This window comes from Vollenhovia emeryi, unplaced genomic scaffold (genome assembly GCF_000949405.1).
Source record: "Vollenhovia emeryi isolate VEMERY1.0 unplaced genomic scaffold, V.emery_V1.0 DF939170.1, whole genome shotgun sequence".
NCBI classification, from domain to species: domain Eukaryota; kingdom Metazoa; phylum Arthropoda; class Insecta; order Hymenoptera; family Formicidae; genus Vollenhovia; species Vollenhovia emeryi.
In genome coordinates, this window is record NW_011967196.1 from 728,897 (window position 1) to 744,400 (window position 15,504).

The window sequence follows — 15,504 nt, forward strand, 5'->3', positions numbered from 1 at the left end:
CCTCCAATCATCCCCTCCAACTTGGAGTGGGGATGATCCGTTCGGCCACGCGCGCGCGCACGCTCGCACACAAGCAACGCGCCGTATATACGTGTGCACACGTATTGGAAATGTGAACCGAATATTACCGAATCTCACCGGAAAGAGTCGATGTCAGATGAGTCCTCCCGCGCCCCGAATATCAGACCCCTCTTGCCCAGAGTCGTAGCTAATGCTCCGTCTATAGAAGTCTATGCCAAAAACTGTATGCGACTCTGTCGGTAAATCAAACCACTCCAGCATCCCCTTAATATATGCATAATTCAATGTAGTTACGCTTTGAAGATATGAGATATCGAACGAAACAAAGAAAGTGCAAAGTATTATACAGGAGGTTCCAGGAGGAAAGGTCAATATTCCGGGAGGTGATAGCATCGGTCACTTTAGGCAAAAATGTTGCTATGAATACACGTCCCATTCCCCACTGTTCCACCCTTCATCCAACCTCATAAACGTCTGCAGGAATTTATTCTTATACGTCTGTTGACTGTTGTGCTGATAACATTGTAGAAATGTTCAAAATGCCCCGCGTATTCACCAATGTCGAATATGCAGATATGCCTGTATGTCTACGGTTCCTGCGATGGTAGTGCTACTGCTGCTGTTGAAGAATACCGTCGACGCTTTCCTACACGCGGAATTCCGAATCGTTTCTCGAATTTCTTGTCAGTAATTTTGCAACTGTGCATGCAAATAGCTCTATCTCAGAAGCGACATACATTCATATCAACATTTTTGTTCTAAAATGACCACACTGTCACCTCCCAGAATATCGACCTTTCCTCCTGGAACACCCTGTACATAGGCTCTATGGGAAAACGCAAGAAACTAAATCAATAAGAAAAACAGACAATCAGAGCCGACACGGTTGCTCGGTGATCATACAGTACATGTATATGAGTCGCAAATAAACAAAATAACCCAGTAAACCCAGCAACAGTTACATAACATCAGTATTATAATTTCCTACTCAACGATGTAAATGTGATACAACATGCGTGTTATATTACATTTACATTGTTGAGTAGGAAATTATTATATTCATGTATAATATTGACGTTGTGTAACTGTTACGTGGTGTTCACCGGAAATAAAACAGACGTTTCGGCCTACCACAGTGACCCTTTTCAATGACTTGTGAAAATTCGTACCTACATAAAATTCGGTCGAAATTAAGAACGCAATAGTATGTAAAGATACGTAACTATATAAAATTCTGTCGAAATTGAAAATGCAATTAATATGGAAACTCGATTACATCGTTTCGGAAGATAAAGTGCGAAAAGCATAGTATCTAACTACTAGTATGTTCGCAACGCAGTACGCAATAAGAGCCGGCAAATTCTTCGAATACTAAAAATTTTAAAGTATATACGTATATGTCATCAATTGTAACTCTACCATTTCTATTACAATATTAAAGCGCTAATTAGTTTCATGGCGCACAGTAATATCATTAAGAAGCAATAAAGCACTTTGACTAAAGCGTAATTAATACTCAGAACCTAACTTTTTGTTAATCATTTACGATATTTCGTTTAATTGGAAGTACAAACACAAAATAATAATTAAATCGAGTTAAATCATCCCCTTAAAATATTCTGCTTAATTAATGACATTCGTTAAATATATTATTATGTACTTGATAACTTTTGGGATGAAAATACGAATAATTACTTGTTGATGATCCCCAACATTATTTTCATTATTCTACAATAATTCGACAGTTGTATAAATAAAAATCACTTGCTTTCTGAATTATAACAGGTGTCTGGTTAATAATAATTTTGTAACGAGGATCAAAACATTTTACAGTCGTCTATTGCGTGTTGTCAGGTAACAGTTCCTTTGCGCCTCAATATAATTTTTCACACATTTTCATGCTGATTTAAACACTTTTGACGGTAGTATTCCGAATATCGCGACAATTCGGGACGCGCGAGCAGATTTTCCGATCGAAAGATCAAACAATTTTGAGCTACTTTGCAACGCACGAATCGATTCGAGGTAGAAAGGAGCAAGTGCGCAAAATGTCTGATTCGTGAGAATTTTAGACAGCCCGATAGTGAATTAGTTTGGCGGGGATTTTATTCGGCATATATATATATATATATATATGTACGCCGGCGACCAAGAATTTCCGTGCCGGACGCGGGATGGTAAAACCGAACCGTGAGCAAACAGTAATATGGGCGGTTTTACGCTAGGAGAAACGGACAGTGCGGCGACTGTTGGTGTGCATCGAGGAAATCCAGAAAAATCGCTTTCTCTTTTGTACCAGTGCGGCCCGACGTGGATAAAAATACGATGAACGTGCAATTTCGCCTTCATACTCGCCTTCATACTCGCTTTGTGGTAACCACTTCGTACCTTTTCCATCCACCATCGCTATTCTCATTTTTTTAAAAAAAAAAGTTTCTACACTGAAAATAAAAATTCGCTTAGTAGACAAAGTATCTCGTCGTTTTCTCAAATAAACTGATGAACCATTTTCCAGGCCGCATTGTCCGGTAATACAAATAATTCGCGTCAATAAAAGTTTGTAAATTCTTTATTCAGATTGTTCAAGCCCGCGCGTTTTTTCAATTAGCATCGCTTAGTGGTGACTTTGGTGAAACTTTTCTTTCTTTATATCACAATTTTTAACGTACAGAGGAAAGTCCCCTATTATGAGATAGCAGGTTTTCAACACCCAAATTCAATCGCAAATCCTTTCCCCGCAACGATTACACGAACCAACAATGAATTTTTCACTTAAACAGATTTCGCTCCAAGGGCAATAAATTCATGGTGGGATCAACAGATGATGCCTATCAATTTAACAAAAACCCCCGCTATCTCATATTGGGAGCCTGTCTCATAATAGGGGACTTTCCTCTACATATTACGTATACGTTAAATTATGATATGAGTATAAGTAGAACAAAATTGAGAAAAGTGAACAAGGAAAGAGAGAGAGAGAGAGAGAGAGAGAGAGAGAGAGAGAGAGAGAGAGAGAGAGAGACAGAGATTCGCTAAACTTATCTTGCTGAATATGGATTATCGATTTGACGAAAAGGTCGAGAAGTTTATAAGTAAACTACTAATTTTTCCAAACTCTTTCCCGTCTCCCTTGTATCGTCCCCCGCAAAGATGCAGGTCTAGCGAAGATAAGCTGGTCTCGCAGCGTCAAACGGATCCAGTTGTCGAATTTCGCGTTCAGTGCGCGTCGGTAGCGCGTGAAAATTTTAATTCATCTGGAAACTCTTTTGGGGATGACAGGGATAAATGCAAAACGGGGGAAAAAAAAGCCAGCCGCGATATATCAATGTCGTACAACAACCGCAAAAGCATCCGCGAAATCCGGACGAGACCGTGTTTTTACGAACGTTCCCTTTTGCCCGCGAGACGCAAATTGCGGAATGTACGCCACGGCCTGGTTCTCTTATTGCGTCTCGCGGAAAATGCATGCGCGTTCCGGCGCAAAAGTAAGTAGTTTCGTTTAAAGCAGTACTTCCCTATCTCTATTTCTCTCTTTGTCTCCTACCCCATCCCCCCTCCTTCTCTTCAGCTTTTTTAGGTCACAGATTCCTTAAATCATAAAAGGTCATTTCAGAATGTGAATGAATGAGCGAGCTAGAAGGGACGCACGGTGTCTCTAAAGTTTCGTTTTGTCTCTGCTAAATTTGAAAAGAGGGCACGTATTTCACGCTCATGCTAAAAAAAAAATAACGCCCGACAGGTTGCAAACTATCAAAAACGCGTTATTTGAAAATTTTTCCATTTCTGTTTCTGCCTCGACCTGTTTCTGCGATGAATTTTTTTAATGATCTCTCCCGGCAAACGGTCAGCAGCCCAGTTAAAGCGGAGGGACGAATCCCATTGAAATAACAATCGTGCAATGAGGTGTTAACTCAAACACCCGTTAAACTTTTCAAAATACGGTACGGTGGGCGTATTTGACTGAAGCGCGGCGATGGTAAGGGAAACAATAACGACATTGTTCGCGTTTGGTGCGCGAAGACCCAGCGCGTGCAATCTGCAGGCCTGGCATTGTCTCGTTAATTAAACGGATAAGCCGTTGCGAGACGACGGTGACGACGGCAACTAACGGCGAGACGACGACGCGGACCATCGGGGGCTGATGCCAGGGGAAGCAAACGCGAACGAGCGAACGAACGAACGAACGAACGAACGAACGAACGAACGAGCGAACGAACGGCGCCTCTCAACGCGTCGCACAAAGCGACGGAAACGTTTGACGGGGTTGACGGACGTAGCCGGAGATAACAAAGTTGGTGGTGCGATGGTAACGTGGTGCCGGCCGGCAGAGAGGGCGACGAAGAGAAGACTTCAAGCTGAGAAGGACAGAATAAACGTCTATTCATACAGGGATCCAGTCTCCCAATATACACACGCTGACTTGTACAAATGTACGCAACGTTACTGCCATTCACACTGCACTTGATCAATGAAAAGTGGCGGCGAGCAAACTGATGCTCGGGTAGATTTTTTAAACGGATAATTTTTGCAGCTGTTATTTCATTTCCAGTCCATTGAAGAGAGGGGCCGTGGAAATACAAGACGGGGAATCTAATTCGTGGAGAGAGGGAACGAGATCTCTGTCAAAGCAAATATTGCGATCAAGAGGATGAAACGTATTATATATGATGAAATAGTTGAAGAAAACTGCTCAGAGGAGTCACTTGATGCAAGACCGACAAATAAATACACAAAATATTATTAGGCTACAAAGATCTAGCCAAACCGAAGATAGCGCGATCTTGTTTTAACAAATATCTTAGAAACTTGAGCGCTTTTATTGACCATATCTGGGATTTTTAATAATGCAGAAAATACTTTGCGAAAAATATTACCTCGGCCAGGGTTTGAACCTGAACTTCCCTACTCTCTAGGCGAGCGTCTCACCAAGCATGCCTCAGAGCTCGAATTGGTGATACACCCGCCCAGAGAGTAGGGAGGTCAAGGTTCAAACCCTGGCTGAGGTAATATTTTCCGCAAAAAATTGTCTGCATTATTAAAAATGCCAGATATGGTCAATAAAAGCACCGAAGTTGTTAATTACTGCCGGCGACACGAAGAATATTTCTGTTAGTTAAATGTCGTATGTTTGACTATTTATTAATACAGCAAAGTATTGCGCACAATATTGCAAATTGTGTTCCGCAGTATTGCACACAATGAAGAACTAAACAATCGTTGAAGAAGCGAGAGAGACTTAATGATACATACGCAATGTATGATAAATAATTCGCAACTAGGGTTTGATCTACTATATCTATATATAAATTATTCATTGGACGCACGTCTCTAGGTAACGCGCTCAGATCGAAAGTATTGAAAGTATCTTCCTTTATTGCAGTTGCCTCCTTTTCTTCCTCAAGAGATCTCGACTGAGTATACGAGATATGCGCGAGATGGAAGAATGGGTAGAACAAGACTGGCTGGTCCCGCGGGAGAACGAGCTACGCTGTCAAACCTCCGATCAATTTTTCACTCACGTAATTCCTTCGCTATACAATTTTCCAATGTACTACTTGCCGCGTCGGAACCTACCAGCGTCGGAAGAGACCGGATCGGTGTTGAAATTTTCCCCCCCGTTCAAACGCATCCTCGCGCGTGTCCTTCTCGCTCTACTGTGCGATAATCAAAGAGTGGGCATTAGATTAAGAAGATTAATAAGAGGAGGGATCGCGAGCGAAATAAAAAAATACGGATCGTAACAACGTAGCGAGTGGAACAGCTAATCATAGGACGTCTTCTCTCGTAAAAGACTACAGCTCTGAGAAGATAGATATAAAGAACGTCTGAATTGCCGTAGACGATTCCCTCCCCCTCCCGGCCCCCCAGTGTACGTAGAAAATTAATAAGATTTAAATTAAATATACCTTCCTCCTTCGCAATAAATTTTCTAATTCTCTTGATAATGATTTTCCCTTTTCACGACGTTCGCCGAGTTAATCCACGGAAGTATATCAGTTTTATGGACACGCCGTACTCAATTTACTGCGATACGTTGGAAGCATTATCACTCTTCCTGTAGTTAGTAACTACATTTTCTGCACGCCAGCGGTCCTTTGTTACTTTTCGCGTACACTCGTCCCCTCACTTTTCCTCGTATTAATACGGATGCCGGTGTCGAGTTGGCCGTACGACGTTGCAGGGCATCGCTAATAGACGCTAAAATACAATTTGCTGATAGGTACGCGAGCAGCCTTCGGAGGAGCAGATTTTAGCAGGAGTAGAATATTAATTAACGTCGCGCGATTCCATTAAAATGGCGCGCTGTCTAAAGGATATATCCATTTATCGTTAATAGCCTATTTAGCGCGACACGTGGGATTTATCCGAGTATCATTACTCTTTGTGAAATTATAGCCCTGCGAACAAATGTGCGCGTTACGTCCGTGATGACGATGATTTTGCAATGGAGATATCAAATGTTAATTAGTTACGCTACTAGTAATCATCGCAAAATTCGCGCGCATTACAATTGTGATATGTATGCGTTGTAATTACAAGATGTGAGAGATACCGCTTTACTATCAAATCCATTTCGTCAACAAATTTATTGCCTTTGTTTCTGCGATGCAGCGCTATCGCCGCTATCAGCTTTCTCAGACGCGTTTGCACCACAACTCCCCCCTCCCCCCCCCCAAGTACCGTGTATGCATTCGGGATTTATTTCAAAAGTGCACACGTAGATCGTAGCCGCCAATCGATATCTCGGCGTTCATTAAAGTGCCGGCTGCCAAGAGACGCCAATATCGACGCTTCAAGTTCCTCGGCCAAGTTTTGTACGCGCGGGAACTTCTATATGTCGCAATTAATAGAGTCATTATTGGACGAAAGAGGGTCTGATCCTCGAGAGACGCACCGAGAGTTTTTGCGAATTCTGGCACGGCAGGGCTGCCCCTCACATTCTTGGTCCAATTTCGCCGGCGAGCCGGTGCGTATATACGAAAGCAATGAGATAAAATACCCCCGGGAGTACGGAGAGGGTTAGAGAATTCTGCAACATGGCGCGCGGCGGGCGACTTTCCGCTCGTTTTAGTTTCTCACGGAAGATCGACTTCTAGGCTGTCGCAGTATCAGCTCTCGCCGAACCCCGGGCCCCGTGGACTCCCCGAATTGCCGACTGATTACGAGATTAGGATTGATCACGCGGAGTAAAAAAAAAACCCCACACACGGCCGTAATAAATCACATGGCCGAATGAATCGTGTGGACATAATCTTGTTCCATCTCTACCTCCTCCATCTCGCTCGGTCTCTCTTTCTCGCACGTTTACGGCCCTTAATGTGCAAAAACGGGGAAATAGCTTGAAAGCGGCCAGTAGAATGACAGTTGAGGAGAGCCGGCGCGATCCGGGGATTCGCGCGAGACATTTCTCTCCTCCGTAGAAAAAAATCTGGGACGGATACGACAGCGAGGGGGGGGCGGAAATTCGTTTAGAAATAAATTATGCATTTAACATAAATTGTTACGTGCTGTGTGCAGACTGTGCGTCGCGTGTGTGTGGAACGTGTTGAAAACATGTGAATTTCAATATCCTACTGTACACAGCCTATAAATACGGCTTAACTAATCGATAAGCCGATAGGTTTAAAAGAATCTCCGATAAATAAGCTTGGAAATTGCGACAAGTACATTCTGTTTAATAACTGTTAATTATTAACGATTCTGCTTTCACGAAGCGGTTTCTGTGTTGGACGAAATAACAAGTCGCCCTTTTAAGAGAGACTCGCGGTTTGCTCAAGCGGCACGTCGCAGCTTAGAAAATCCACAAACCGCATCCTTTTAAAATAAACGTTTCAGCAAAACTAGATTTTTCCATAAATTCCCCGCCCTTTGTGAGGTTACGTAACCGAGCGGTTCGTGCGAAACAAAAATTAAACGCTCGCGCTCATTCTTACGGGCACAAAGAGGTTTCCTTTCTGCATTTTCGTGTTCTGCGTTTCTGCCGTTTCTCCGCTCCCTTCAGTGATTTATTTCCCTCGAAGATACAAGGACGAATAAGCGGGTGCACGTCTTTATGAAATGTTCCGTCTCTCCACAGTGCATGTCAAGAGTACGCAATCAGTTCATACGCAGATTAACCCGAGTGGTAATTTAGCAGTCTGCGAGAGAGACAGAGACAGAGAGAGAGAGAGAGAGAGAGAGAGAGAGAGAGAGAGAGCCGCGACTGCGAGATTTACCCTGCCCTCGCATGCACTCATCAACATGCACTCCTACACGCGTATTTTACGTACTGAACAATGCATCTGCGAGTTCCTCCCTCCTGGCATTTCATATCCCGCCAGCGGCAAAATATAAAACACGGTCATTTTTACAAAGTCAGCGTAATACAGCACAATAAAATTTCTTTTATCAGTATAACAAAATACAGGCGGTCGCTTGAAATCGCCCCGCGAGACACCGCGAGATATCTGACGACTTTCGTCACATTTCTATTTAAAAGAACAGGAAAATGTCTCAAATACCGTGCAATAATCGCATCATCCAAAAGGAGGAAATTTCACAACGATTGCATTAAGGTGATTCGCCAGTGCGCAGCGGTTTTGCAGGGATCTCAATTTAGGGGATAAATCGTGCGCAATCATTTCGACATTTAGAAGCAAAATTGCCCAGCAACACAGTTACGTGTAATAAATGTTTAAAGAAGATTCAGCGTGGGACTTATTTATCGCTGGGCTTTATCTCATCCCGCGTGAATTTTACTTGCGAGTATGAGACGCCTCGTAGCGGCAGCTCGTCATAACGCGACAGCAATTTCATTGTGCAAATATTCTGCCAAGGTGATTCGCCAAAACGCAGCTGTTTTGCTGACATACTATTGCATTGTGCAAACATTCATCAATATTTGACGAACGGGTCTCCATTTCTTGTTATATGTTGTTCGAAATATGTGCACTTAGAAAAATGTCCGATGAAATATAATCGGACAACGCAATTACATAATAACAAACGGATACATCCAATTAAATTGTATACTCGATGAAAAATATGATCGGTTTTTCAATCAAATTTCATCGGTAACTGCATTTCGTCGGATAAATTTCATCGAATGTATCCATAATTTAATTGGAAAACGTAATTGCAAAAATTAGCCATCGAAAACACTATTTAATTGGTTTATCCGATGAAAATTTTTCTCAGTGTACGCATAATTCCAGCACTCCAAGATTCATCCAGATTTCGTGACATAATCCCCGCCGGAAATAATTCTACAAAATTCTACAAAAAAAAATTAGATATAACTGCCAGAATCTAAGAAATTCTACGTAAATTTAAAAAGTGTTATAAAAATCACCGTGAAAATGCTAGAATTGGAACGCTTTTGTTAATTTTTGTAATATTCCACAAGTAAGCAGATGTTTTGATTCTTTAAGAATTTATTGTTTCTCACATTTTTCAAACCAGTAAAGTCTCGTACTAATTTTCACAAAATTGTACATTTCCATTAAATACTACTTGCAATAATTTCTTGATTTGAGAAACATAGTAATTTGTGGTGCTATTTCGTAGATATTTTTACAAAACAATAAATGTTTCAACGAGGATATAAAAATTTCTACAAATTTCTATTTCAAGTCAATTTTTTGGTAGTTATTTATAGAAACTTTTTTTCCTCCGGGGATGTGCTAAATATTTTCCTACCGGGGGATACATTTCGATGAAAAGGTGTACGCCTGCGAGAAATGAGCAAGCATTTTAAGTACAGCCTTCGAGGAGAGCGTATCCCAGTCTCGGTTGAGATCTTGTGTGCAAGGAAGCCGAAAAAGCCCGGCTTGATACCGGCGAGATACGGAGCCGATCTCTCAATACAGAAATGCGAAATTTTTCGCTGTTTACCGAAACGGTCTCGCTATTGATCGCGTCTGGTCGCAGCAGTTATTCGGTTAGTGAATAAAGTTCCGCCGACGAGGGATTCGGAGATGAGCAGAATCCTCGCGGGAGCGAATTTTCGTCGGGGACTTTGCGGCGCGTTCTTACCGGCGCACAAAGCCGCTATGTTTACGTATATCTACTTGATGCCCTTTTTCGCCCAGCCCCACGGCTTGGAGCAGTTGCACGTTGGTAACGTAAGCAGTCATCTATAATATAATTCAACGTAGGACGAGCTATCCTGGGAGGAGCATCACAGGAGACCACCGCAATATCGGGAACGCTATTTGTTGAAGATAATCTCGCGACCACTTTTCGCGGTGGCGCTCGAAAATTCCTCTTTCGACCGAAGCTTTTCAAAATGTTTCAAAATGTAACCAGCAAGCTGTTCCTCGCGATCGATCGTATCTTCGAAAATAACCACGATACAATGGTCTCGCCTTAACCTTTTATTTCATAACTTTTCCATCTCGCACGCCGCCGAGGGGCAAAACAACTTGAGATGTCAAACTGGGGGCAAAAAAAGACAGTTACAACCCATTTTGGGGCCCACCATTAGTACTCGAATTATTTGGATTGTTCGTAACTCTACTCTGGGAACAATTTTGGCCGTTTTTTTGTTGTAGTTAAGCGAGGGGGGAACCGCTGAGGGCATTGTGGTGTACAGATTTGCGGTATTACTGGGCATTGCTAGGCATCACTAGACAATTTCTGGGCATTAGGCCTTGCTGGAGTATTATAAAGATGAAATAAGATAAAATATGATAACAAGATAAAGTAATGCCCACTGGGCATTAGTGGGCATTGGTGTACAAGATTTTGTTCAGCGGTTTCCCCCTCGTGGTTAAGTAACTTAACATTTCGGTTAGCGCCTCTTAAGTGAAAATTATCTCTGCGTTACTGAATATCGGCAGAACTAATTGAGATAATTGATTACTTAAAGATCTTGGATAGAACAGCTAATTGTGATTTTTAGCTGCGCGGGGCAAAATTCTTTGGGCATTAGTTTGGGCATTGGGCCTTGCTGGAGTATTATAAAGATAAAATAAGGTAAAATAAGATACAACAAGATAAAATATGATAACAAGATTAAGTAACCCAGGTAGAACATAAAACTCGTAATGACATCATTATGACATCATTTAAAAGTCATTTTGGAAAAATCATAATGATCTCATTTGAGGCTACATTTTTGGCTATGTTTTGGTGACTTATTTATGATATCATAGTGACTTTAATATGACCTCCAAAAAGAAGAATATTATCTCAAATTGATTGATACACGAAATTTCGTTGCATTATACATATTATTAGCGAGTATACATATTATTATTATAAATAACTAATAATAAACATTATTGCACACAAAATGTACTTTAAGAGATCATGTGTTAATAATGTAAAAATTAAAATAAAATATTTATTTTTAATGGGAAAGCAGCTTAAAAAAACTGCGCGTGCATAATAACAGAAAATGATTTTTTTAAAATAGAAGTAGTTCAAAAGAGAAATTCTGACAGTCATATTAGAATAATATAAGTACATCATGTTAATATAAAAATTAACAAATTCTTCTCTAATTATCTCTTTTAACTATAACGTAAAAGTATATGAATATGTACTTAAAATCTATGATTCTTTTTGTCCTCTTTAAATCATTTTTCAATCATTTTTGTTTGGGTAACTTTTAAGTGATGAATTAAATCATGAGGACGTCGTTATGACGTCATCATGAGTTTTATGTTCTACCTGGGAATGCCCACTGGACTTTAGTGGGCATTGGTGTACAAGATTTTGCTCAGCGGTTTCCACCGCGTAGTTGAGCAACTTAACATTTCGGTTAGCGCCTCTTAAGTGAAAATGATCTGTGCGTTACTGAATATCGACAGAACTGATTGAGAGAATTGATTGGTATTACTTAAAAATCTTGGCTGGAATAGCCAATTGCGATTTTTAGTTACGCGCGGTAAAATTCGCAAAAAGATCGCGAGTTACGAACCATCCGAATAATTCGACTACTAATTGCGGGCCCCAAAGTGGGTTGTGACTGTCCTTTTCTTCCCCCTGAGCAGGTTCTCCCACTCGACAGTTTTTGAAATAGTAAGTACACGATTGTTAAAAAAAAATCCCTCCTTTTTTCCTCGAGACGGCGAACAATCTGTTTTGCACACAATCGGCTCAAATAGGATTTGTGTCGGATATATTACTCGACTATACTACTATTTATTTAAGTGGACTACCCTGCCAATAGATGACAGCACCTTATGAGGTGCAAACCACGGGAGAACGGCGGTTCCGGTGAACCGAAAGTTGTTTTTTTTTTTTTAAATACGCCGGTTCCGCCGCAGAACGGATATTCGACGGCGAGTCGTATCGAAACCTGACAAAAAATACGGCAAAAATAAACGTCCGTATTATCGACATAAAATCTGAATTCCGCGAGAGTCGATAATGCCCTGAACCCTTCGCGAAAACGTGTTAATCTCACAGCAATCGCGAACGTTCAATTTATTACTGAATTTACTATTGTCACTTATAACAGTAGCCGGCGCCGGTCGTTGGCAGTTTCTTGCAAAAACAAAAGAAACAAGTACTCGGCGAGTTTGCAAATTGTACACGGATGTGGTTGTTAACCGAATACCGACGCCGTGGCGTTTTCTCACCGCCGCCGGAAGTCGCAGGCCGGCTCTCGCGAGCGGCTCGTGCAAAAAAATAAACTTTCCTTCCCTCAAAGCGGCGGGCGACCTTTCGTCGACTGTATTCGATTCCGTTTCGTACACGGTGGCTTAAGAAAAAAAAAGGGGTGAAATCTCCCCGCAAAGAGCTCTCTGGCGCTCTATCGCTGCGCTGCTTTTCGCGCTGCATCGCCCGCGGGCATAATAATGCCCCGTTATATGAATTAATCGACGCGCGCCCGACCTTTCTCTCCCGCTGCGCAAAAGTTAAAGGCTCAATGTAATCCGCAACGTAATTCGCGATGTAGGCTCTGTAAACTTTTATCCTCGGAGCCGCCTAAAGGCCGCGCATATATTATCCAATTCCTCGGTCTAATTAGCTCCGCCGAAAGTTGCGCACAACTTCGCCGGGGGTTCTCTCGAATCATACAGTGTGCAATGTTTTCGGAAGAGAATTTCGTCCACGTCTAAACGTACGTGCGAAATATCCGCGAGCCCCTCGCTACGAGCGCGGGTGCAACGCGGGTGTTAAAAAAACTCGGGGGAGAGGGGGGGAGGTTATTTTAACAATGCAAGTAAATCGCGGGATCTTTTAGTTAGTCCGCGGAGGGGGGGGAGGGGGAAGGAGAAACCTGCAGCGTAAGGGGAATGAAAAGTCGAGGGAGAGCGAGCCCGGGGGCCCGCGTATGCCGGAAACTTTTGCAGAACTTTTGGATCGGAGGCCCGCGAGTAGGGGCGCGCGAATCCGGCGGGGTTAATCCGTGGGGCACGCGTAACGCTGGTAGAAAGCGACGTGAAGGTAGACACGCCGCGGATAGGTCGCCCACTTACCTCGCTGCGCCGCAGGTAGATCCGCAGCCGGTCGAAGCGGACGAACGGGGGCCGCGGCACGACGATTATATGGGTCGGAGTAACCGAGAGCACGCCGGGTGCTACGGCAAGACTTCCGTTGACGTAGACCGATGCACGGTTACTACGCGCGCCTCCCCGGTCACCAGCTTGGCTCTCCGTCCGCCAAGCGGGAAAAAAGGAAAAAGTGGAGAGAGAGAGAGAGAAAGATATATATATATAGCTAGATAGAGACAGAGAAAAGAGAGGGAGAGAGGGAGAAAGAGAGGTAGTGAGAGAGAGAGACACGAGGCGGGTGAGTAAAGAGAGAGAAAGAGAGACAGAGATAGCGTGTGCGATGCGGTGTGTGAGATCGAAGTCTCGTGGCAAACGTTCGTGGACTGAGTGAACCCTGAGTTCGGACTGAGCGGCGCTTGGGCGACGTTAGCGCCGCGCGGCGGGGGGCGCGGGAATCACCATCGATCCGCCGAGGGTGGTATGGGAAGAGCCGCCGCCGCGCCGCGGCGCCGTTGAGAGAGTGGTGGGGATTGGCCGCCCCCCGTCGGCGGGGGCGACGAGGACGTGCGGAGATAGAGGCGAGGTTGCGGTAAGACGTACCCACCACCGCCGCCGCCGCCGCCGCCGTCGCCACCGTCGCCACCGCCGCCACTGTCACCACCGCGCCGCGATCGTCGCGGTGGCGAGGATTAGGGATGGAAGAGAGAGCCGATGATGCCAACGGGGAAGAAGGCGGGAGTGCGGAGCGTAAACGCGCCGCTTTCGCTCCCCTAAAATCCCGATCATTTTTGCCCTCCATCCCCCTTCTCTCTCTCCCCCTCTCTTTCTCTCTCTCTCTCGAGCATACCGCCCTCTGTGCCCTTTGCTCCCTCCCTCCCTCTCTCTCTCTCTCTCTCTCTTCCACCCCTCGCCGTCGCTAACCCGCCGTTCGGTCTCCCTTGCCGCCCAACGCCACGCCTCTCTCCTCATCTTCGTGTCCTTCAGTCCTCTTCTTTGTCTCTTCTTCCGCCTGTGTGTGCACATAGACATGCGTCCGAAGTTATAAATATATGTCCTCGTGCATAATTTAATTAAACGAGACCGTCTCCAAGATGCTTTAGATTAATGCGATATCGCTGGCCCAAGAACATGACAGCGGTCGTTTCAACTCGTTCTTATTTTTATCGCCCGCGAACGCGGGCCTTCGTCTACCTATTTCGGAACATCCCTTCAGATCAAAGCGCGTTATCTGTCGTCCGGGGGCCAGATCGCACGTTGAATTTAATCAGCGCTTGTACGCCGGCGGATGGACGGCCGGACCGAACGTCAGGCGCAACGTTGCCCGCCCCCGAATGCACCTAATGCAAAACAAAGAAGGCCGAAACCCTTCCAGTGTGACCGGAAATTGTATAATTTCCTCGCATTCTGTACGTCTATAATGGTTGCTTTGCCGTGAACGCCGTGCTGACAGCATGCAGCTACGGAGCATCTCCGGACCGACTGACTCCTCCTGACAAAAAAATAAGACCTAACTGTGGAATCAAACATTTTCACACGAAACTCTTCGTTTTCGACAAAAATGACTTAAAAACTTGATCGCTGACATGTTTTCTTCTTATCTTAAAGGGCGTCTAAGAAATTCTTGCGCCGTTAACAAATCCGTTCCGTCAACGACTATCGAAGGACGCGTAAAAATAGCACATTTTACTAGAAAAAAAAGAATCTTAATATTTTACATGACATTTTTTTATTATTTCAAATTATTTGTCTTATCGAATGTGACGTTTGTTTTTCCCTTTCGTTGGAACAAATTCGACGCAAAGAATAATATATAAATGACACACGATTGTTTAAGTTTGCAAAATTATAATTAAGATACTTGAGCTTTCGACTTTTAAAACTATAAAACTATTTTTCTGACAAATAAAATTTTGTATGAAAACGCTTACGTTTTCGGATTATTTTTTTATGAAAATTTCTCGAGTATACCGTTAAAGTTCAAAGTTCAGAGACAGCTGTAAAATTTCCGAGCCGGTGTTTTAATTAAAATACAACGAAGATAACAAATTTATTTTGC

General features: G+C 43.3%; 1 protein-coding gene across 1 annotated transcript in view; it reads right to left on the reverse strand.

Moving 5' to 3' along the window:
- The window catches only part of LOC105563863 (complexin), a 129,118-nt gene extending 115,427 nt beyond the window's left edge, over positions 1-13,691 (reverse strand). Inside the window, exon 1 of the mRNA XM_012015815.1 lies at positions 13,434-13,691. The gene's annotated coding sequence lies outside the window, so the exon portion shown is untranslated. The remainder of the gene's footprint in view (positions 1-13,433) is intronic.
- Positions 13,692-15,504: the final 1,813 nt, after the last annotated feature.